The 26,084-nt window shown below is 44.4% G+C and overlaps 1 pseudogene; it reads left to right on the forward strand.

Annotated features, from left to right (window-relative positions):
- Positions 1 to 26,084, forward strand: part of LOC140202408 (aldo-keto reductase family 1 member B1-like) — a 51,762-nt pseudogene that overhangs the window by 10,625 nt on the left and 15,053 nt on the right.

Raw genomic sequence — 26,084 nt, forward strand, 5'->3', positions numbered from 1 at the left:
GCAGGTGATGAGATGGTTGCAGCCACCAGGCTGAGTATCAAATCATTAGGGATGCAGAGTCAGAAAGGATAGCAAATACGGTATTCAAGATGTTATATCTAAATGCGTGTAGTATAAGAAATAAGGTGGATGATCCTGTTGCAATATTACAGATCGCCAGGTATGATGTTGTGGCTACCACTGAATCATGGCTAAAGGATGGTTGTAGTTGGCAGCTGAATGTCCAAGGCTACACGTTACATTGGAGGGATGGGAAGGAAGGCAGAGGGGATGTGTGGCTCTACTGGTAGAGAATGTCATCAAATCAGTGGAAAGATGAGACATAGGATCAAAAGATGTTGAATCCTTGTGGGTTGATTTAAGAAACTCTGAGAGTAAAAGGACATTGGCAGTTGTATACAGGCCTCCCAACAATGACTGGGAGGAGGGCCATTGGTTACAAGAGGAAATAGAAGAGGAGAGACAAAAGGGCAATGTTATGGTAGTCATGGAAGATTATAACATGCAGATGAATTGGGAAAATCAGGTTGGTAATGGATCTCAAGAGTGCGTTTGTTGAATGCCTAAGAGATAGCTTTTTAGAGCAGTTTGTCATTGAGCCTACTAGGGGGATCAGCTATACTGGATTGGGTGTTATGTAATGAACAGAGACGATTAGGGAGCTTGAGGTAAAAGAACCCTTAGGAACCAGTGATCACAATATGATTGAGTTCAACTTGAAATTTGATAGGGCGAAAGTAGTCTGATATAGCAGTATTCCATTGGAGTAAGGGAAATTACAGTGGTATGAGAGAGGAGTTGGCAAAAGTAAATTGGAAGGAGCTGCTGGCAGGGATGTCAGCAGAGCAGCAATGGTGTGCACTTCTGGGAAAAATGAGAAAGGTGCAGGACACATGTATTCCAAAAAGGAAGAAATACTCAAATGGTAAAATAGTACAACCATGGCTGACCAGGGAAGTCAAAGCCATTGTAAAAGCAAAAGAAAGGGCGTACAACAAAGTAAAAATTAGTGGGAACGTAGAGGATTGGTGGTGAACGCAGCAGGCCAGGCAGCATCTATAGGAAGAGGTACAGTTGACGTTTCGGGCCGAGACTCTTCGTCAGGACTGTACCTCTTCCTATAGATGCTGCCTGGCCTGCTGCGTTCACTAGCAATTTTTATGTATGTTGCTTGAAATTCCAGCATCTGCAGATTTCCTCGTGTTTGCATAGAGGATTGGGAAGTTTTTTTTTTAAAAACTACAGAGCAACTAAACAAATCATTAGAAGGGAAAAGATGAAATATGGAAGTAAGCTAGCAAATAATATCAAAGTGGATAGTAGAAGTTTTTTTCAAGTATGTTTTTAAAAAAAGAGAAATGAGAGTGGATATAGGACCGCTAGAAAATGAGGCAGGAGAAATAATGGGGACAAGGAGATGGCTAATGAACTCGATGAGTATTTTGCATCAGTCTTCACTGTGGAGGACACTAGCAGTATGCCTGATGTTTCACAGTGTGAAGGAAGAGAAGTAGGTACAGTCTCCATTAGAAGAGAGAAGATGCTCAAAAAACTGAAAGACCTGAAGGTACATAAGTCACCTAGACCAGATGAACTGCACCTAGGGTTCTGAAAGAGTTCGTGTTAGAGATTGTGGTGGTATTAGAAATAATCTTCCAAAAATCATTGGACTCTGGCATGGTGCCATAGGACTGGAAAATTGCAACTATCACTTCACTCTTTAAGAAAGGAGGAAAGCAGCAGAAAGGAAATTATAGACCAGTTAGCCTGACCTCTGGTTGGGAAGATGTTCGAGTCAATTGTTAAGGATGAGGTGATGGAATACTTGGTGACACAGGACAAGATAGTACAAAGTCAGCATGGTTTCCTTCAGGAAAAATCCTGCCTGATGAACCTGTTGGAATTCTGAGGAGATTACAAGTAGGATAAATAAAGGGAATGCAGTAGATGTTGTATATTTGGACTTTCAGAAGGCCTTTGCCACACATGAGGTACTTACCAAGTTAAGAACCCATGGTACATGGTATTACAAGAAAGTTACTAACATGGTTAGGGCATTGGCTGATTGGTAGGAGGCAGTGAGTGAGAATAAATGGATCCTTTTTTGGTTGGCTACCAGTGACTAGTGCTGTTCCCCAGGGGTCAGTGTTGGGACCACCTCCTTTTAAGCTGTCTATAAATTATTTAGATGATGGAATAGATGGCTTTATTGACAAGTTTGCAGATGATACCATGATTGATGGGGGCAGGTAGTGTTGAGGAAACAGGTAGGATACAGAAGGACTTGGACAGATTAGGAGAATGGGTAAGAAAGTGGCAAATGAAATACAATGTTGGAAAATGCATTGTCATGGACTTTGGTAGTAGAAATAAATGTGCAGACTATTTTTTTTAAATGGGGAGAAAATCCAGGAATCTGAGATGAACAAGGGCTTGGGAGTCTTGTGCAGAACACGCTGAAATAAACTTATTTTATTTCTTATATGGCATACATGAGGAGTAAAAATTTTTGTTATGTCTATGTCTAAATGTGCCATCATAGTAATTTATAATAATTTATAATAAGTAGAACAGTCAATAATATAGAGTACACTCAAGTCAGCATGAGTTCATCAGTCTGATGGCCTGGTGGAAGAAACTGTCCCGGAGCCTGTTGGTCCTGGCTTTCATGCTGCAGTACCGTTTCCCGGATGGTAGCAGCTGGAATAGATTGTGGTTGGGGTGACTCGGGTCCCCAATGATCCTACGGTCCCTTTTTACACACCTGTCCTTGTAAATGTCCTGAATCATGGGAAGTTCACATGGAAGTAGTGGCTGTCCCCACCAATCTCTGCAGAATCTTGTGATTAAGGGAGGTATAGCTCCCATATCCAGGTGCAGACTGTAATAGTGACTATAACCCAGTAGTATGTCATGTAAAGGTAAAACTTAAAAAACTAAAGAAGCAAAACCCTGAACAATCCCTTGACTACTTGCAATTAATTAAAGAAGAAAACTTAAGACAAAAATTTACAATTGAAGTAAGGAATAGATTTCAAAGTCTAGAAGTAGAATTTGTTGAAGATGATAGCAATCATGTAGAAATGAAATTTAACTCCAAAGGATGCCTTGGTAGAATCAGCAAAGTCAGTGATTCCTAAAAAAGGAAAAAGCACAAAGAATAAATGGATGACAGATGAAATCAAAAATCTGTACAGTTCCAATCTGTCCTGGGTATGACTCTAAACTGCAACTGGTGATGAGGCTCTGATTGGGGACTTTTAGAGCTTTGGGGAAAGTGGAGTTACCCCTTAGTCATTCATTGCTCTCAGGGCCACTCTGACCCAGAACGGTAGCACCTGCAAGGGTTCCTGCTCAGGATATGAGCGAAGGCCAATGGCAGATCCAGCAGGTTCCGTAACTGAACTTATGACAGAGAAGGCGGATGAGCTAATATTTCAATAAGTTATTTGAAATATTACAGAAAACTCTAGATCTAGATTCAAAAGACCTCTGCCTAATCAGAAATCTGTATTGGGAACAAACTGCCATTGTAAGAATAGATGGAGAAGTGAGTCAGTTTATGAAAATCAAGTGAGGCTTTAAACAAGGGTGTGTTTTCTCCTCTGATATACTTAATGTGTACAGTGAAACAGTATTACAAAAAATAAGAGACATCTTGGGAATCAAAGTTGGCGGTGAAAACATCAATAATTTCAGATATGCAGATGACACTGTGTTAATTGCAAGTACAGAGGAAGAACTACAAAACTTAATTGATATAATTGTTGAAGAAAGTGCAAAAATGGGTCTATCTACCAATTGCAAAAAGCCAGAATGTATGGTGATATCCAAAAAGAAGGAGAATCCTATCTGCAGGATGAGAATAAACGGGGAAGACATAAAACAAGTACAGAACTTTTGCTATTTAGGAAGCTGGGTGACATCAGATGGCAGGTGACACATGGACATCAAAAGAAGAATAGGGATGGCAAAAGACACCTTTACAAGAATGAAGAGTATACTGACCAATACTAAACTAGGCATGACAACCCGCCTCAGAGTACTGAAATGTTACGTTTATCCAGTTATGTTATATGGCTCAGAATGTTGTACAATATTTAGTAACATGAGAAAACAAATTGTAGCAGCAGAGATGTGGTTTTTGAGGAGGATGCAAAGAATATCATGGATGAAATGAATATCTAACAAGGATGTCATGAACAGAGCAAGCACAAAAAGGGAAATAACGTATGAGATCATGAAAAGGCAACGGAACTTCATTGGACATGTGATTAGGAAAGAGGAGTTAGAATGCACAGTAATTATGGGAGAGATTGAAGGGAAGAAAGCAAGAGGAAGACAAAGACAAATGATGATGGAGACAGCAGCCAGAGAACTGGAAATGAATACCAATGAATTGATCCACTTGACCCGAAACAGGAGTGTGTGGGCCATGGCAGTCAAAGCTCAAACTGGGCATGGCACCTGATGATGTTGATGACAGTTCCCATACCAGGCAGTGATGCAGCCAGTCAGGATGCTCTCAAATGTGCCCCTGTAGAAAGTTCTTAGGATTTGGGGGCCCAAACCAAACTTCCTCAACCGTCTGAGCTGAAAGTGGCATTGTTGTGCCTTTTTCACCACACAGCTGATGCGTACAGACCATGTGAGGTTCTTGGTGATGTAGATGCTGAGGAACTTAAAGCTGTTTACCCTCTCAACCCCAGATCCATTGATGGCAATAGGGGTTAGCCCATCTCCACTCCTCCTGAAATTCACAACCAGCTCCTTTGTTTTTGCGCATTGAGGGAGAGGTTGTTTTCTTGACACCACTGTCAGATGACTTCTTCCCTGTAGGCCACCTCGTTATTTTGAGATCAGGCCGATCAATGTGGTGTTGACGGCAAATTTAATTAGCAGATTGGAGCTGTGAGTGGCGATACAGTCATGGGTATAAAGGGAGTAAAGGAGGGGACTCAGAATGCAGCCCTAAGGGGTTCCTGTATTGACAGTCAGAGGGGTGGAGGTAAGGGAGCCCAGTCTTACCACTCGCTGGCGATCTGACAGGAAGTCCAGGATCCAGCTGTGCACTGAGGTCTCTGAGCTTCTTGTTGAGCCTGGATGGAATTATGGTGTTGAATGCTGAACTGTAGTCCAAGAACAGCATTTTCACATAAGCATCTTTCTCCAGATGTGTAAGGACAGTATGTAGAGCAGTGGCTATTGTGTCATCTGTCAATTGGTTGCATGGGTGGGCGAATTGTAGGGGGTCCAATTTGGGTAGTAGCAAGCTGCAGGTGTAATCTTGCTCATCATCTCAAAGCACTTACTTATCATTGAGGTGAGTGCAACAGGACGCCAGTCATTCAGGCAAGTTACCTTGGTCTTTTTTGGTACAGGGACAATGGTGGATAATTTGAAGCAGGAGGGCACTCTACACTGGGGGAGAAAGAGAGAGATTGAAAATGTCTGTAAACACACCTGCCAGTTGTGCTGCGCACATCCTGAGTACTCGCCCTGGGATGCCGTCCGGTCCTGCAGCCTTGCGACTGTCCACTCGTTGGAAACACCTGCGTACTTCAGCCTCAGAGATGACCAGGTTGCAGGTTGTAGCGGTGGCTTTCCTCGGAAGCTTAGAGTTAGTGACATTGAACCGAGCATAAAAGCGATTGAGTTCATCTGGGAGACAGCTCAACTGAAGGTTAACTTGCAGGTTGAGTCGGTGGTGAGGAAGACAAATGCCATGTTAACATTCATTTCAAGAGGTCTAGAACATAAGAGCAAGGATGTGAATTTGAGCTTTATAAGGCACTGGTGAGGCTGCCCCTTGAGTATTGTGAACAGTTTTGGGCCCCACATCTTAGAAGAGATGTGCTGGCATTGGAGAGGGTTCAGAGGAGGTTCACAAGGATAATTCCAGGAATGAAAGGGTTATCATACGAGGAACACTTGATGGCTCTGGGGCTGCAATTGCTGGAATTCAGAAGGATGAAAGGGTATCTCATTGAAAAATTTTGAATGTTGAAAGGCCTAGACAGAGACTATATGTGGAAGGGATGTTTCCCATGGTGGGAGAGTCTAAGACAAGAGGGCACAGTCTCATGATAGAGAGGTGCCCTTTCAAAACAGATGCGGAGAAATTTCTTTACCCAAAGGGTGGTGAATTTGTGGAATTTGTTGCCACATACAGCTGTGGAGGCCATGTCCTTGTGTGTAATTAAGGCAGAGATTGATAGGTTCTTGATTGGACATAGCATCCAAGGTTATGGGGAGAAGGCTGGGAAATAGGGCTGAGGAAGAGAAAAAAAGGATCAGCCATGATTGAATGGCGGAGCAGACTCGATGGGCCAGGTGACCTAATTCTGCTCCTATGTCTTATGGTCTTATCAAAGGGCTATCCAAAATAATGACATTTCACTTAACTAAACTTGCTGTAGCTAGTCCAGAAGTTTCGGGACAGGGCTGATGCTCAGCATATTGAGGGGGTAATGCAGTTATAATATTGCAGTTGAAATTATAAAGGTAGACAGACTTGCTGCTGATGGTTGATGCCTGATTCTTGTATGGCACAAACCTTATTTGCCATTTATACCCAGTGCCATTTAGATGGCAGAACAGGCTTGGGTCTCACCCTACTGCTTTACATATTCCATGGATATTGCTACAGTTGCATTTGTCCAGGAAAACAACCATACCACACATTTCACCTGTTATTAGTTAATCAGTTATTAAGGTGTTCAGGAGTCAGGTGGTCACTTGGTGATCATAGGGTGCCCAACCTCTGCTCGAATCTGGCCACAATTGGTAACTGTCAGATTATCAAAGTGCTATCCAAGATAATGACACTTCACATAACTAAACTTGCTGTATCTGGTCCAAATGTTTTTGGACAGGGCTTATGCTCAGCATATTGAGAAGGGAATGCAGTAATAATATTGCAGTTGAAATTATAAAGGTGGTCAGACTTGCTGCTGATGATTGATGCCTGATTCTTGTGTGGCACAAACCTTACTGGCCATTTATACCCAGTGCCATTTAGGTCATGGTGGCTGTAGGCATGGACCACCTCATTAGCTGAGGAGTAACAAATGGAACTGCACACTAAGCGAATGTTAAAGAAAATCTTCACTTCTGACCTTGTGAAGAAAATGTCATTAAGCAAGCTGAAGATAGCTCTGAGGGCCTCCTGAAATGATGCTCTGGAGTTGAAATGATTAACCTCTAGCAATCAGAACCAGCTTCTTTCAGATATGAATAGAGATTGAAGAGTTCATGCCTTCATTCCCATTGATGCAATTTTATTTGGACTCCTTGATGTTGCACTTAGTCAGTTGCACCAAGGGGAAATCTCTTGTATTATCTCTGGAATTTGACTTTCCTATCTTCCCTGTATTAGGACCAAGATTGTAAATTAGCTCTGAAACAAATGGCTCTGATGGTGCAAAAGTATTGGTAAGTGGATTCATGGAATGAAAGATTATCTTATGAAGTATTAAGCAGTCAGGATCTAAATGGAGGTGATACTGAAATAATATGCTGAAGAAGTTATGAAGGTAGATACTGAGGATGTTGCCTTCTATGGAAAAACTGATCGGGCAGAGATGAAGGTTCAGAATAAGTGGAAAAACCATTTAAAATTACAATGAGGAATCTTGTATGAGGATTATAAATCTCTGGCATTCTGCTTTCCAGAGTGCTGAGAAGGCTGAGTCATTGGATATGTTTAAGCCTGAAACAGATTTCTGGGCTCCGGTGGAATTGGGTTTGGGCAGCAAACTGGAGGTCAAGCTAATATCCAGTCAGCCATTGAGCTATTGTCTTTAAATGGTGCAATAGGCTTGGATCACTTTACCTACTGCTGCTGCTTCTAGAATGGCACTTGATAGCATTGTCAGGGACCCTTCTGGTACTTGGTAGTGCTTTTAGTTGGCTGAGTGTCAGGATTGTGCCTGTGCTAGAGCAGTTTTGTGTATAGCAGGGCAGATTTGCTGTATTACTAACAGGACCTAAAGTCTTTGCTGTAAACAGTATCCTTAGGATTTTCAAACACAAGAAGATCTGTAGATGCTAGAAATCTAAGGATCACACACAATGCTTGTGTAGCCCCCTGGTAAGCTTCAGGCTCGCCCAATTCGCTTTCGTCTAGCGGGGAGCAGCCTTCGGCCCCACCAGACTGGGTAATCAAGTTTGTGTGGATGCTGTGTGATGTACCCCACCCCACCAAATAACAGACAATACACCATATGCAATTAAATGATTACACTTTATAGATCTTACTGGAACTATGTAATTAATAGAGGTAAAATATAAAAGGCGCCAAAATTATCAAAGTTCAACCACTTTGTGCACAACAGTTGGAGCTCAATTAATGGAGTTTTCTTTCCACCAGTCGATCCTCTCGACCCACCGATTGGGACCAACCTCAGTGGTCGACTAGACACTCCACACGCGTCTGTCTTCGTCTCCTCTCCTCGCCAAAGACCCTGGGCCTCAGACTCCCGCTCAGGGTCGGTCCCGTCACCCAGGGTCACAGCATCGCATCTCCTCTCTCTGTCCCCATCCGCCTTCTGCCCCAAAGCCCACAAACAATAGCTTACAGACACACAAGAATAACATCTATCCCAATTAGTTCGTTCTCTCTATTATCAATAATATAACTCAAACAAGCAGAGAGAGAGAGTGAAGCACTTTCTCAGCAGTTAACATAACAAAGAAGCCATTTTATTCTAACATAACAAAGAAGACATTTTCATTTGCCTTAGCAGTAACATAAAAGAAGAAACCCCTTACACTGGAGTAACTAGCAAGCCAGGCAGCATCTATGGAAAAGAGTAAACAGTCAAAGTTTTGGGCTGAGACCCTTCAACAGTCCTGACTTTATTTCATTTTATGCGTTGTTGGTTGCGGTAGCAGAGACAGCCTATTGCCCTTTGTGGTGATGCTCATCCACTATCTTGAGGCCCTGTGGTTGTCCTGGAGAGGTACATCAAATAGTTTTGGTGAGAGTTCAAGAACCGGCGACTGTGTGCGAGGGGTGATATCATATTTTTCCATAGAAATTGCAGTTGGTCATATTCTCATCACTTGCTGTCCTTGCCTCAGTGATAAAATTTGTGCTTTAGGGAGGTGCTAATGGAGTGACCTGGATGAATAACCATTTTATGGCTAGTTTGCATTTCAGTTCTGGTGGGGGGGGGGGGTCATGTTTAGACTGGTGAATGAGTTGGCAATCATTGTCTGCTACCACTATTGTCAAGCTTTCCAAGTGTAAATGCAGCTGTCCTGTGCCTTTGTGCCTCTGACTTGTGGCTGGTAGGTGCAGAAAAGGTTTTTGCCAGGAGGTGTCACTCAAAGAAATTATACCTGACTTGTGATCTGCTCTGGTAGAGCTCAGTTAAATTCTAGGTTCAAGAGAATGCTAGAAGAATGTTTTTAGCTTTACTGTTCTGAAATGCTTAAATTTGAATTGACTGCCATTTGTATTTGTTTCATTTGGTTTTGCCTTACCATTTGAATTTTAATTAGAAGCACTTTTCTGTCAGTCTGAGCCAGGTAAAGTGACAGCAGCAGTGAAAACGGCCATTGAAGCTGGTTATCGTCACATTGATTGTGCATTTGTGTATGACAATGAAAAAGAAGTTGGTGATGCTATTCAGGCGAAGATCAAGGATGGAACTGTAAAGCGTGAAGATCTTTTCATTGTTAGCAAGGTAAAGGATTTGGGGTGCTGCCAGGTCGCTAAAGTATAATTTAACTTTAGCAATATCAATGCACTAATGAATAGTTTTGTTTTCCTGCTAGCTGTGGTGTACATTTCATGCCAAAGACATGGTGAAGGATGCCTGTTCTAACACATTAAGTGACCTGAAATTGGACTATCTGGATCTGTACCTTATTCATTGGCCTATGGGATTCAAGGTAAACTGCCGGACAAAAACATTTTTGCACATCTTCCTCCAGTTTAATTTGCACATTGCTTGAGTTAACTTATTTATACCCTTAGATAGCCAAGTACTCAGTGGGTTGTTTAAAGTCAGTAAATTTTGGGGGTCAGGTACTGTACTTGAGGTTTTTTAACATTCATTTGTGAGAAATCTAAGCCAACTGAATTACATTGAAGTGACTCATAGGAACGTTGCTAGGTAGTAGCAAGCCATACTGGAACATCGAATATACAATGCAGAACAGCCTCTTTGGCCCAGTTAGAAGAAACACAGGACCCCTGCCCTTGCATGCCAATGTGTTCCTCTTGTTGAGTAATGTCAAGGGATATGTAGTGAATACAATTTGATAAGACTTAGACATGAAGTATATTCTGTAATATAAATGAAAACAAACCAAAGGCAAACTTGCAAACAGCTCTTAAATGTTGGCACGTATTAACCTACTTGGGTCTACCTCCTTTCTCAGTAATTTAAGTTATGCTTTTTGTTCTTGTTCCTAAAATATCTCCTTTCAGGCTGGCCAGGAGAACCTTCCTCTTGATGGGAATGGGATGATAATACCAAGTGACACGGATTTTGTTGACACTTGGGAAGTGAGTATGTAATTGAAGAATCTAAGTTTATTGTTACTAGATTTATCTAGAAAATAAACCTGTAATGTTTCCTCCTTAAAGCCCTTGTTGTTAGATTGGTCCCTTGATTCTAGTTGCTTGAAACATTATTCTGGATAGCCTTCATTGTCTAAGATTCAATTTTCAGCTCACTGTTAATTATTATAATCATTTTCCATTCACAGGCAATGGAAGACTTGGTGGATCTAAATATGGTTAAAGCTATAGGGGTGTCCAATTTTAATCGTAAGCAGATAGAGCATATCCTAAAAAAAATTTGAAGTACAGACCGGCTGTCAACCGGTTAAGGATCCGGCCTGAACACTGGGTCGAAGGGCCTCTGCTGGTAGCTCTGGATCATGACAGTATTTAATTTCTGTTTTCTTTCACCTGGCCATGTGGGTTCTGGCCCAGCCCTTCCCTTTTTGGACTTCCTCCAATTACCTGCTTGTCTCATTTGCACCCACCTGTGTCTAATTTTCACTCATTACGCTGTCCATTTAAACCCCGCCTTGACTAGTATTCTCTGCCAGTTCGTCCCATTTCTGACCTGTGTCATTCTAGCCTGTCATTGATTTCTGCCAACTGATTTTGCTTGATTCTGTGTTTTGGATTTTGTCTGTTCGTGGACCTGATTTTTGCCTGTGTGCTCTGGATTGTCTGCCCTCACCTGACTGCCTTTCCTGGTGAGACCTCGGCCTGCCATTTTGGATTCGTGCCTGCCTTCTGGTTTTGAAAGACTGTTGCCTTTGTGCTCCCTAATAAATCCTGGTGAAAAAGTATTCATTGGTCTGCACTTGAGTCCCACTGTAACCCGACAGAACGAACCGGCCAAGATGGACTCAGTGGACCCCAACCAGGTGCGTGAGGCCCTCTCCCGACAGGGCGTGTTGTTAGGGAGACATGAAACGCAGTTCGCCTCTATCAACCAGTCGATGGAAGCCTTCTCTGCCACTCTGACCAGCATAGCCTCCCAGCTACAGCAGATTCAGCTGGCGCTGAGCTCTAACCCACCTTCTCTTGCTGCGCTATCAGCCCCGCAGATTCCAACCCAACCAGCCTGAGAGCCCCATTTACCTCCACCTGAACTGTACAATGGTGAACCAGGCAGCTCCAGATCCTTCCCGTCTCAATGCTCACTGATTTTTGAGCTGCAGTCCACTACTTTTCCCTCTGATCGATCCTGTATTGCTTATGTTATCAGGCTGCTGTCAGGAAGAGCTAGAGAGTGGGGTACAGCTGTGTGGGACAGCAGAGCCCCTTTTTGCCACACGTTTAAGGACTTTTGTGAGGAGATGAGAAGAGTCTTTGACCGTTCCCAGCAGGGGTGAGAGGCAGCAAGGGAGATGTTGCGAGTTCATCAGGGTAACCGTTCTATTTCGGACTATGCCATTCAGTTCCACACACTGAACGCCACTACCAACTGGAATTCGGCGGCCCAGACTGACGTGTTCCTCTGTGGGCTTAGCGAAGAGGTTAAGGAGAAACTAGCCAGCCGTGACCTGCCTGCTGGCTTCCAAGAGCTGGTCGATTTGGCTATTGACAGCCGCATAAAACAGCGTCAGCAGGAGCATGGTGTCCGGGGGGTCACGAAGAACCACCGGGGGGGGGGTCACGAAGAACCACCAGGGGGCATCTGACCTCTTCCCAGCCAGCACCCACATCTCCTTCCCCAAGTCCTCAGTCACCCCCATCCAGCCCAACGGAGCTCATGCAGATTGATCGTACCCGTCTGTCTCCTTCGGAAAGAAGGAGTGTCAGTACCAACTCCTGTCTGTATTGTGGTCAGGCTGGTCACTATGTATCTACCTGTCCTGTAAAAGCCAAGGCTCACTCGTAAAGAGGGGACTACAGGCGAGCAGTACTTCCTTTCCCCGGTTCCCCGTCACTCAAACCCTGCTACCTGCTTTTATACTGGCTGAAGGGAGGAGACGCACCGTTTCAGCTTTTATCAACTCTGGGGCTGAGGGAAACTTTATCAGTTCCAGCTTTGCGGCCAATCTCAGGATGCCACTCTCCCGTCTGAAGCAATCCCCGGCTTAACTGGAGTGAAACTTGCCATGGTTACCCACTCTACAGCTCCGGTGAGTCTCCTCATTTCTGGCAATCACCAGGAGAGCATTGCTTTCCATGTAATAGATTCCCCCAAAGCTGATGTTGTGTTAGGCCACCCATGGCTAGCTCAGCACGGTCTACACATTGATTGGTCTAATAACAGAGTGTCAAGTTGGAGTCCTTTCTGCCTAAATCATTGTCTGCATGTTGCTCATGCTACTCAAAGTCCGGTTCCTCTGCCTACACAAGAGTTTCCCAACCTGTCCTCTGTACCCCCTGAATATCTGGACTTCAAGCTGGTATTCAGCAAGACTCGAGCCACCACCTTATCCCCACATCGTCCCTATGATTGCGCTATAGATCTCCTTCCGGGAACCTCGCCACCTAGGGGCCATCTGTGTTCCCTGTCTCCACCTGAAAGGGAAGCGATGGACAAGTATATCCAGGCAGCAGGGGCAGGGTTCTCCTTTGTAGCCAAGAAGGACGGGTCCCTGCGTCCTTGCGTGGACTATAGAGGTCTCAATAAGATCACCGTTAAGAACTGCTATCCTCTTCCTCTTATGTCATCTGTATTTGAATTGCTCCAGGGTGCTTCTATCTTCAGCAAGCTCGACCTCTGCAATGCTTACCATCTGGTCTGCATAAGAGAGGGGGATGAGTAGAAGACCGCGTTCAATGCGCCATCTGGGCACTATGAATATCTGGTAATGCCTTTCGGACTTTCTAATGGTCCTGTTGTGTTCCAGTCGCTGGTGAATGACGTACTCAGAGATAGCTGAATCAATTCATATTTGTGTACTTAGATAACATTCTGATATTTTCTAGGTCCCTCTCTGAATACATCCAGCAAGTCCGTCGGGTGCTCCAATGACTCCTAAAGAATCAGTTATTTGTGAAGGCAGAAAAGTGTGAATTTCACTGGAGTTCAACTTCATTTCTGGGATATGTGGTCAGCGCTGGAGGAATCCAGATGGACCCTCAGAAGATCAAGGTGGTAGAGAAGTGGCCACAACCCACCTCTCGACGAGATGTCCAACGCTTTCTTGGGTTTGCCAACTTCTATCGCCGATTCATTCGAAATTTCAGCATCCTGGCCGCCCTGCTGACTGCTCTAACCTCCTCCAAATCGAAGTTCGCCTGGAATCCAGCGGCTGAGAAAGCCTTTTCTGATCTAAAGACTGGTTTCACCATGGCACCTATCCTCCTTCAGCCCGCTCCTACAAGGCAGTTTATTGTAGAGACTGACGCCTCTGATGTAGGAGTAGGGGCTCCACTGTCACGGCGTTCAGCAGAGGACAACAAGCTACGCCCGTGCACCTTTCTTTCCCCCAAAATTTTTGCCCACAGAACGCAACTATGACATCGGCAGTCGAGAGTTATTGGCTGTTAAACTTGCTCTTGAGGAATGGCGGCATTGGCTTGAGGGAACGACTACTCCTTTTCTAGTCTGGACGGATCACAAGAACCTGGAATATATCCGTTCAGCCAAACGCCTCAACTCCCACCAGGCTCGGTAGTCCCTGTTTTTTGCCCGTTTTAGATTCACCCTGGCCTACCGTCCTAGCTCAAAGAACGGCAAGCCTGATGCACTCTCCAGGCAGTTTCCAACAACCGACGAGGCGCCTGAGGTTACAACCATTCTCCCCAAGCAATGTCTGGTCGCCGCAGCACAGTGGGAGATTGAATCTGTGGTCCAGTCTGCCCAGCAGGGTGAGTCTGTTCCTAGCGCCTGCCCTGCTAAACTATTGTATGTTCCCCAGTCTGTCCGCTCCCAGGTTCTCCAGTGGGGACACACCTCCAGACTGGCATGTCACCCTGGCATCAGACACACGACGGCTTTCATCAGTCGAAGATTTTGGTGGCCATCCCTGAGGAAGGATGTTGAGAGCTTCATTTCTGCCTGCCCAGTCTGTGCACAGAACAAGACCAACTGGTCTGCTGCAACCCCTGCCTGTTCCTAGAAGACCCTGGTCACACAATGCACTGGACTTTGTCACCGGACTCCCTCCGTCCGACGGTAACACTACCGTTCTTACCATAGTGGATCATTTCTCCAAATCGGTCCACTTAGTTCCCCTTCCCAAGCTGCCCTCTGCCAAGGAGGCTGCCAACCTGGTGATTCAGCATGTTTTCCATATTCACAGTCTCCCCTTTGAAGTGGTATCAGATAGAGGTTCACAATTTACCTCCCACTTTTGGAGGGCCTTTTGCAAACTACTCGGGATCAGGGTTAAAGTCTCATCTGGGTTTCATCCACAGAGTAATGGCCAGACCGAGCGGGCTAATCAGCAGATGGAGGTGATGCTCCATTGTGTGACACCTCAGGAATCTTCCTCTTGGAGTCAGCAACTTCCCTGGGTCGAGTACGCCATTAATTCTTTGCCTTCTGCTTCATCAGGTTTATCACCATTCCAGTGCTGTCTTGGCTATCAACCCCCCTTATTCACATCTCAGGAGGAGGAAGTGGACATTCCCTCAGCCGAAGCGTTTGTCCAGAGGTATTCACGACTTGGAGACGAGTCCGAAAGGTGCTGCTTCAATCTACAGCCAGAATGAAGCAAGCAGACCGTCACAAGCATTGAGGTCCCCCGTTACCACCAGGGTCAGAAGGTGTGGTTATCTTCGCGTGACATCCCCTTGAAGGTGGACTCCTGCAAGCTGGCACCATGCTACATTGGACCTTTCCCCATCACCAAGGTGATCAGCCCTTCGGTGGTACGTCTAAAACTACCCCCTACCCGTCGCAGAATCTGTCCTACATTTCATGTTTCAAGGATTAATCCCTTTGTCTGCAGCCCCACCTCCCCATCTCATCGATGGCTCAGAGACCTTCACTGTGTGCCGATTACTGGACGTTCAACGCAGAGGTCGTGGACTGCAATACCTCGTTGATTGGGAGGGCTATGGCCCCGAAGAGAGGTGTTGGGTTCCCGCTCAAGATATCCTGGATCCCTCTCTCATTAAGGACTTTCATAGGAGCCATCCCGTGGGGGTGGGGTACTGTTAAGGATCCAGCCTGAACAATGGGTCGAAGGGCCTCTGCTGGTAGCTCTGGATCACAATAGTCTTTAAATTCTGTTTTCTTTCACCTGGCCATGTGGGTTCTGGCCCAGCCCCTTTTCTTTTTGGACTTCCTCCAATTACCTGCTTGTCTCCTCATTTGCACTCACCTGTTTCTAATTTTCACTCATTACGCTGTCCATTTAAACCCTGCCTTGACTAGCATTCTCTGCCAGTTCGTCCCAGTTCTGACCTGTGTTGTTCTAGCCTGTCATTGTGACCTCTGCCTACCGATTTTGCCTGATTCTGTGTTTGGGATTTCGCCTGTTCCCGGACCTGATTTTTGCCTGTGCACTCTGGATTGTCTGCCCTCGCCTGACTGCCTTTCCTGGTAAGACCTCTGCCTGCCATTTGGGATTCGTGCCTGCCTTCTGTTTTTGAAAGACTGTTGCCTTTGTGCTCCCTAATAAATCCTGGTGAAAAAAGTATTCATTGGTCTGCACTTGAGTCCCACTGTAACCTGACACAACCAGGTAATCTATTTCTTTTAATATTTGGCATTATAGAGTTTCACTTATTTTCAGGATGGCATTTAGAGACCATCATTTTCTGTGAAAATTTCTCATCAATATTGAAGTTTATCATTTTTTTTTGCTTTACTAGATTGAGTGCCATCCTTATCTACCTCAAGAAGATTTGATCTCCTACTGCACTTCTAACAATATTGTTGTGACAGCCTATAGTCCACTGGGATCTCCAGACAGACCATGGTACCTAACATAATTTGCTGTTTTAGTAATAAGAAATTGCTAATATTGGAGTTTATTTTATAAAGTGACTTTCTGAAGCTGTTGTCCATGCAAATCTTTGGAAAGAGTTGTAATAAATTTCCAGTGTAATCTGGCCAGCCTCTTGACATGAAAGAATCAAACTGCAAAGCTGTGTATCTTGAGGACACATAATGGAAAGACCATTGTCCATCTCCATAAAATCTAAACAATATAATTACTGTTTCCAATGTGTCTACCTGACACTTTGTCTACCTGATTTGCCATATTCTTCAAAACCTCATCATCCATTGAATTTTTCCCCCTTGGTACTTGAATTATAATGATGTATTTGCAGAAGTATTCTCTGCTTTGCTCTTATTAGACAATGATTGTTTTTGAGTAATTGATCCCTGATTTTTTTTTTAAAAAACCATGCTACAATTTTTGCACACTTATTATTGTCACTTGTACTAAGGTATAGTGGAAAACTTGTCTTGAATACTAATCATACAGATCAATTTGAGGAAGAACAAGGTAAAACAATACAAAACGCAGAATAAAGTAACAGCTAGAGAGAAAGTGTAGAATAGACAATGAGGTGCAAGGTCTTAATAAGGTAGATTGTGACGTCAAGTTTATTTTATATGTAGTCCCCCGGCCACCCTCAGGGTCGCTCGGCTCACTGTTGTCCAGGGAAACAGCCCACGGCTCCGCCAAACTGGGTAATTAGTTTGTGTGGATGCTGTGTGATGTACCCCATCCCGCCCAAATAACAGACAACACACCAGGTATGATTAAATGATTTAGTTTATAGATATTACTGGAACTATATAATGAATAGAATAAAATATAAAAGGAAAATAAAAGGTGCCACACTTATCAAAGTTCAATATCTTCGTGCACAAACAGTTGGAGCTCAGGACCCTTCTTCTTCACCCTGCGACCCCTCGGACCACCTTGACCAGCCGCCTGGGACCAATAACAGTGGTCAACCAGACGCTCCACATGAGTCTGTCTCTGTCTCCTCGTCGAACATCCTGCTCGGGATCTGACCCCGTTAGCAGACATCACAGCACCTGGTCCATCCTCTGTCTCTCTCTCTCTCCCGCCTTCTCCCTCCAAAACCCCGTGCATACAAATCTTACAGATACACCAAAAACATAACAACTATCCCAATTGGTTCATAACATCATCTTATCAGTAACGTGATTCAACAAACTGCTAGTGGGAGGCCTTTCTCAGCATTTAACATAACAAAGAAGCCATTTTAATTAGCCTACGCAGTAACATAAGAGACAAAACCCCCTTACATATAGAAACAGAAAACCTACAGCACAATACAGGCCCTTCAGCCCACAAAGCTGTGCTGAACATGTCCTTACCTTAGAAATCACCCAGGGTTACTCATAGCCCTCTATTTTTCTGAGCTCCATGTATCAATTCAGGAGTCTCTTAAAAGACCCTATCATATCCACCTCCACCACTGTCGCCGGCAGCCCATTCCATGCACTCACCACCCTCTGCTTGTAAAAATAAAACAATTTACCCCTGACATCTCCTCTGTACCTACTTCCAAGCACCTTAAAACTGTGCCCTCTCACACTAGCCATTTCAGCCCTGGGGAAAAAGCCTCTGACTATCCAGACAATCAATGCCTCTCATCATCTTGTACACCTCTATCAGGTCATCTCTCATCCTCCGTCACTCCAAGGAGAAAAGGCCGAGTTCACTCAACCTATTCTCATAAGGCATGCTCCCCAATCCAGGCACCATCCTTGTAAATCTCCTCTGCACCCTACCTTGTCACAATGGGGTGCTGGGAACAGACCCAAATGTGAAACACAGACACTGAAGTACAAGGAACAGGACTTGACTAGAGTAGGGACGTGACAGGATTCAGACCAGGAGCAAAGACGAGAACGCAGACTTGGGCTAGGGAAAGCAGGACCAGGACTAGAAACCCACAGACTAGGAGACAAGGCTTTGACTCTGAGCCCGAGACTGGACAAGGACCCAGAACCTGGGTCTTGCCTCGGGCTCAGACCCCAGAACCAGGCAAGGGCATGACATGGCTTCAGGCTGGGGCCTGGGGTCTTGAGCTGGGAGGCTGGGGACTTCAGGCTTGGGTTCTTGGAGCTTGGCTTGGGATCCTCGAGGCTAGTGTTCTTGGAGGAACTCCTGGGCAGGACATGGAACTTCACCCCGCGGAGGCAAGGACAGGGAGGGACAGAACCAACCGCAAGGTAACAGCAATCGGCTTGGCTTACCCAACAGAGGCAAGGGACAGGAAAGGAGCTCAATCCAGGGTGGCTCTGAGTCTCAGGGCAGCCAGCAACCTTGGCTGGCTACAGAAACAGCCAAATCCATACCACAATGACTACTCCAACAAGTGGCAACAAGGCTCCATGAAGCAGTGGTCCTCCAACCAGGCCTAGATATCACAAATGCTTTCACTAGCCTTCCATCAACAGGTTGCTCCAAGGAGGACTGACAAGACAAACCAGCAGCTCACACTCAACCCCAAGGCTACTTATATTCCAAGCCCCAAGATGGGAATCAGGTGCCTATGATTAACTCAAACAAGGGACAGCTGGAAGACCCAGAGTCCTGAGTTCACGGACCTGACTGTGAACTGGAATGCGGACTTCACGGACCGGACCATGGCATTTCTATGGTTTCCACATCCTTCCTATAGTGAGGTGACCAGAACTGAGAACAGTACTCCAAGTGGGGTCTGACCAGTGTCCTATAGAGCTGCAACATTACCTCTGGGCTCCTAAACTCAATCCTACATTTAATGAAGGCCAATACACCATATGCCTTCTTAACCACAGAGTCAATCTGCACAGCAGCTTTGAGGATCCTATGGACTCAGACCCCAAGATCCCTCTGATCCTCCACACTGCCAAGAGTCTTACCATTAATGTTATATCCTGCCATCATATTTGACCTACCAAAATGAACCACCTCACACTTACCTGGGTTGAACTCCATCTGCCACTTCTCAGCCCAGTTTTGCATCCTATTGATGTCCTGCTCTAACCTCTGACAGCCCTCCACACTACCCATAACACCCCCAACTTTTGTGTCATCAGCAAATTTACTAACCCATCCCTCCATTTCCTCATCCAGGTCATTTATAAAAACCATGAAGAGTAGGGGCCCCAGAACAGATCCCTGAGGCACAGCACTGGTCACCGACCTCCATGCAGAATATGACCTGTCTACAACCACTCTCTACCTTCTGCAGGCAAGCCAGTTCTGGATCCACAAAATAATGTTCCCTTGGATCCCATGCCTTCTTACCTTCTCAATAAGTCTTGCATGGGGTACCTTATCAAATGCCTTGCTGAAATCCATATACACATCTACTGCTCTTCCTTCAATTTGTTTAGTCGCATCCTCAAAAAATTCAGTTTAGGCTCCTAAGTCATGACCTGCCTTTGACAAAGCCATGCTGACGATTCCTAATCATATTATGCCTCTCCAAATGTTCATAAATCCTGCCTCTCGGGATCTTTTCCATCAACTTGCCAACCACTGAAGTAAGACTCACTGGTCTATAATTTCCTGGGCTGTCTCTACTCCCTTTCTTAAATAAGGGAACAACATTCCCAATCCTCCAATCCTCTGGAATCTCTCCTGTCCCCATTGACGATGCAAAGCTCATTGCCGGAGGCTCAGCAATCTCCTCCCTCACCTCCCACAGTAGCCTGGGGTACATCCCGTCCATCCCGGTGACTTATCCAACTTGATGCTTTCCACAAGCTCCAGCATATCCTCTTACTTAATACCTACATGCTCAAGCTTTTCAGTCCACTGTAAGTCATCCCTACAATCACCAAGATCCTCTTTAGTAGTGAAAACTGAAGCAAAGTATTCATTAAGTACATCTGCTATCTCCTCCGGCTCCATACACACATTTCCACTGTCACACTTGATTGGTCCTATTCTCTCACGTCTTATCCTCTTGCTCTTCACATACTTGTAGAATGCCTTGGGGTTTTCCTTAATCCTGTCCGCCAAAGCCGCCTTATGGCCCCTTCTGGCTTTCCTAGTTTCATTCTTAAGCTCCTTCCTGCTAGCCTTAATCTTCTTGATTTCTATCATTACCTAATTTTTTTTTTTTAAACCTTTTGTAAGCTCTTCTTTTCTTCTTCACTAGATTTACAACAGCCTTTGTACACCACAGTTCCTGTACCTGTACCCTACCATCCTTTCCCTGTCTCATTGATACGTACCTATGCAGAACCCCACGCAAATATCCCCGAACATTTGCCACATTTCTTCCGTACATTTCCCTGCAAATATCTGTTCCCAATTTATGCTTCCATTCCTGCCTGATTGCCTGGTATTTCCCCTTACTCCAATTAAACGCTTTCCTAACTTGTCTGTTCCTATACCTCTCGAATGCTATGGTAAAGGAGATAGAATTGTGATCACTATCTCCAAAATACTCTCCCACTGAGAAATCAGACACCTGACCAGGTTCATTTCCCAATACCAGATCAAGTGCAGCCTCTTCTCTTATAGGTTTATCTACATAATGTGTCAGGAAACCTTCCTGAACACCTAACAAACTCTACACCATTTAAACCCCTCACTCTAGGGAGATGCCAATCGATATTTGGGAAATTAAAATCTCCCACCACAACAACCCTGGTATTATTACACCTTTCCAGAATCTGTCTCCTCGATGTCCCTGTTACTATTGGGTGCTCTACAAAAAACACCCAGAGTTATTGACCCCTTCCTGTTCTTCCACCGATAGCGATTCTGTAGACATTGCCTCCATAACTTCCCCCTTTTCTGCAGCCGTGACACTATCTCTGATCAACAGTGCCACACCCCCACCTCTTTTGCCTCCCTTCCTGTCTTTTCTGAAACATCTAAAGCCTGTCACTCAAAGTAACCATTCCTGCCCCTGAGCCATCCAAGTCTCTGTAATGGCCACAACATCATAGCTCCAGGTACTGATCCACACTCTAAGCTCATCCGCTTTGTTCATAATACTCCTTGCATTAAAATAGACACACCTCAAACCATCAATCTGAGCACATTCCTTCTCTATCACCTGCCTATCATCCCTTTCACACTGTCTCCAAGCTTTCTCTATTTGTGAGCCAACTGCCTCTTGCTCCTTCACTTCAGTTCCCACCCCCCAGCAATTCTAGTTTAAACTTTCCCCCGGAGAACTACTTAATAGTCTTACAAGAGCAGGGTAAAAGCTATCCTTGAGTCTGGTGGTATGTGCTTTCAGGCCAGTGCTATCTTTTGGCCGATGAGAGAGGGGAGAAGGATGTCTAGTGAATGATTTATTGGGGCACTGGCCTGAGAAGTGTAGACAGGGTCCATGGAGGGGAGGCTAGTTTCTGATATGCTCAGCTGTGTCCACCATTCTGCAGTTTCTAGTAGTCATGTACTGCATCTGCTCTGTGATGTATCCAGCTAGGATGCTGTCTATGGTCCGGCAATTGAAAGTTGCTGACGATTGATGGGGACATGGCAGATTTCTTTCGCCTCCTGATGAAGTAGTTGTTGGTATGCTTTTTGACTGTGATTAGGCCAGGATAGGCTATTGATCATGTTTCCTCCTAGAACACACGGTTGACAGACGGGAACATTTACACAGCCCCCTTCCTGAAGTTAATAACATGTTCTTTTGTCTTCCTGACTTGGGAGAAGTTGTAACACATTACTATCCACCCTTTCCTTCTTGTACTCTGGGGTATGGTGTCATTTGCAAACTTGTAATTGGAGCAGAATCTGCCCAGTCATGAGTGTAAATTTGTTCCTCCATTACACTTTCACTGCTTGGCTTCTTGAATACACCAGTCATGTGAAAACATTATTTGTTTTTTTTTAATGAGAACATGAAATGCTAACAGGAATAGGTTACTTGTTTCTTTGAGCTTACTTGAATAAATTCTGTACTTAAAAATTCTCTCCCATACTGAGTTACCTTAATCTGTACTACATTCCCACTATTTTAAACCCCTCTAACCCTTTGAACATGAGTCAGCCCCATCTAATCTAATGAACCTGACAAGAGTATCTGTTCCAGTTGTGACAGCTGCAAGACTGATATGCTCAGCTGTGTCCACTACTCAAAAAAAATTCCCTTAATAAATCTAACATATCAATAGCCATCCATTAATCTGCTTTCTCTTTCTCATTCTTTGCTCATTGATGTACAGTGAGTAATTTAGAGTACTGATTTTGAGATCCTCATTAACTTTCCTAATCTGCCTCTGTGCTGAGCTTCTCCATGCCACTTGTACCAATACATACCACGTTGATGGCTTATTGCTTTTGCCCTTCAGAATTCTGTCCTCTGCACTGCCTATGTTACCCCTGCTTCTTAATTTGTATTGTCTTATTCCGAGCTTTCTCAGTTTGTTTGACAGCCACTTTCTGCAACATATGCTACAGGGAAGTCCTTTTCTCATGCTCAGCAGAAACTTCATAAATAAAAGTATACAGTACCATTACATTTATTGAGGTTGGATGAATTTTTGGACAATGGGAAATTAAAGGTTATGGGATCATGCAGAAAAGAATGAACTTAATACAAGTGAGTTGTGGAGCAGGTATGAGAGACCATTGGGTTGCTACTGTTGTGTTCTTGTAAAAAGATGTTGGGGATTCTGAATTTAGTTTACAAGATGATTTTTGCTGGATGTACATGCATTAAAGTGTTACGAGACAACAGGACCCTGGAACCCAAATGAATATGAAGTATCTTAATCAAAAAATGTATCACATTTAATGAGTGAAACACAGGAGAAGAAGGGTTTAGTTTGAGGCGAGTGGGTTTGAGAAATAAACGGACGCTGTCGAGGAGAGGGCAGATTTCACTGTCTAAGATGACAACAGATCAGAGCCTGTAGCAAAACAGCACTGAAGAACACTAGTTATAACCTTAAACTGCCAAAAGACCGATTAAGCAAGCATCAGATAAGGCATTGTTTAGTTTGAGGTGGGTTTCAGGGTTTAAACTCTGGTTACCTGGAAACCAAAAACAAATATCTTAGAAAGCCGGCTTCAAGAAAGAAACGGACGCTGTCCATACCAGTCAGTTGACTTAGTGTCGTTGGAACTTGTTGGGGAGGAGAGACGTCGTGCCTAACCAGGTGCCGCTGGTAAAGACAGCGATTGCACTATCCAACCCTGCAGTTGAAAGGAAAGTTACTGTCCGGCCGAATTTGGAGAACGAAGAATCACAATCCAGTACAACACCAGAGTTGTGAGAAAGTCCACCAACAATCTGATCCACAGGTGGGAGGAGAGCCACTGTGTTGTCTGAGGGAAACCAGATTGATTGTTGAGCCCAACCCCAAGCAGGGAAAACCATTGTATCGGTGAGAAAAAGTGTTGTTGAAACTTGTTGGTGAGGAGAGACATCGTGCCTAACCAGAAGCCAAGCATTAGAGTCAGAGAACTGCCTAACAACATATATTAGGTTTAAAAAGAGGAATTTTCAATGGTTCTTGTTTTGATCCTGTAAATACTGTACAGCCACTTGAGTCAATTGAAGATGAATCACTAGGACCAGTCTATGGTTTGAAAGACTGAGTGTGGTCTAATCAACGGCTTTCTGCCGGGCTTGGGAGGGCTGAAAGCTGGCTGCTGCGGGAGTGGCTGAGTGGACGAGGGAGTTAGCTGCTGGCTGTGGGGTGTTGTGGGGGACATTCTGTGGGAATATTGACCGACGGCCTGTATAGGTCCGGAACGATATTTGTACATGGTCCCTTGCAAACTCTGATAAGATGGCAGGGAGGGAGACTGATGGTGACTGCAATAGCACGGAGTGTGAGTGGGAAGAGGTAGGGAGAGGGACTAAGAACAGGAAGATGATGGGTCGGAAGAGAAAAAAGAAGGTGGGTCTAGTGTATGTGGATCGGAAAGTGAGGGAAGAGAAGTTGAGGAGAAGGACCCGAGGGCAAAATTGCTAAATGTAATGTTAAGATTTGAGGGGGAAGGGGGAGTAAAGAAAATTGATCCACTTAAGCTAACAAAAATCATTAGAGGACAAGTAGGGGAAGTGAACCATGTGAGAATTTTGGGAGATGGAAACCTGCTGATAGGATGTAAAACTGAAGAGCAGGTGGAGAAGGCAATGAAGGTAACTAATGTTGGGAAAGTCAAAGTGTCCAGGGTTGTAAGAGTTGGAGCACAAAGGGTCAATGGTTGCAAGGGGGTGATATCTGGGGTTCCCCTCAGTGTTAATATGAAGGAGCTACTGGAGAACTTGAGGGTGAGGAATAGTTCAGTGAAGACTGAGAAAAGAATGACAAGGGGAGCAGAGAAAAGGGAGACTGAAACCGTTCTGGTAGAATTTGAGGATAAGGTGCCTCCAAAGGAGTTATATTTTGGATTTCTAAGATACAGTGTAAGAGAATATATATCAAAACCTGAGGTGTTTCAATTGCCAGGAGTTTGGGCATGTGGCTAAAGTGTGCAAAGGAAAGAGAAGATGTGCAAGGTGTGGTGGGGAACATGAATACGGAAAATGTGGAGAGGGAGTGAGACCAAACTGCCGTAATTGTGGAGGTAACCACAGTGTAGCGTACTGGGGATATGAGGTGTTGAAAAAAAGAGGTGGAGGTGCAGCAGATAAGGGTGAAGGAAAAAGTCTCACATGCTGAGGCAGCCAAGTTGGCAGGACAGAAAAAAATGAATGAGGGAGGGTGTAGCAAAGAGCAAGTGGCAGCTAAAGAAAGGCAAGATAAGAAGAATGCATAGATAGAGAAGAAGAAATTGGTGACCTTTATAGCAGGAGTGGTAAACACAACGTATGAGATCAAATCTAAAACTGAAAGGATTCAGGTTATTGTGAAAGCTGCAGAGCACCATTTGGGTGTGATAGGATTAGAATGGGAAGAAGTAAATGATGAACTCAGGGTACAGTCAAGTCAAGAGACAGTATATGTGGGTTGATATTACTAATAATGCTACTTCTTCAATGGAATGCAAGAAGCCTGATTGCTAATGGACAAGATTTCAAGCAGTTTATAGCCAGTAGGAGAGAAAAGCCAGATGTTGTGTGTATCCAGGAGATCTAGTTAAAACCTAATTAAGATTGTTTTATGTGGTTATGTGGCAGTAAGGCGAGACAGGAGAGAGGGTGGAGAAGGAGGATGTGCAACTTAGGTAAAGCAAGATATTCCTTATAGAATACTAGGTGTAGGAAGTGAACAAGAGTATGTGGTAGTAAAAATATGGGCTGAAAGGAAAGAGTTGGTGATTGTGAATTATTATAATCCATGCAAAAGACTAGAGTTAAACAAGCTTGAGGAGGTAGAAGGGCAGAATAGTAGTAACATTGTTTGGTGTGGTGATTTTAATGGACATAATGTATTATGAGGGAGTGACAGAACAGACATCAATGGTCAGGTAATAGAGGAGTTGTTAGATGAGAAGTATTTAGTGTGCCTAAATGATGGCAGTAGTACTAGAATTGATGTTAATACATGTAAAGAATCTGTGCTTGATCTTACATTAGTATCAAACTCCATTGCATCAGTGTGTGATTGGTTAGTGTACCAAGAAGGAACTGTAGGGAGTGATCATTACCCAATCTGGTGCAAGATAAATATTTCTGCTTCATTGGTCACAGAGAATACAGGTGGGAAATGGATCCTTGAGAAAACCAATTGGGAGAAATTTCTGGAAAAAAGTGATATATATCTAAGTCAGGTCAATGATGGAATGGACGTAGA

Source organism: Mobula birostris, chromosome 9, assembly GCF_030028105.1.
Source record: "Mobula birostris isolate sMobBir1 chromosome 9, sMobBir1.hap1, whole genome shotgun sequence".
Classification (NCBI taxonomy): Eukaryota; Metazoa; Chordata; class Chondrichthyes; order Myliobatiformes; family Myliobatidae; genus Mobula; species Mobula birostris.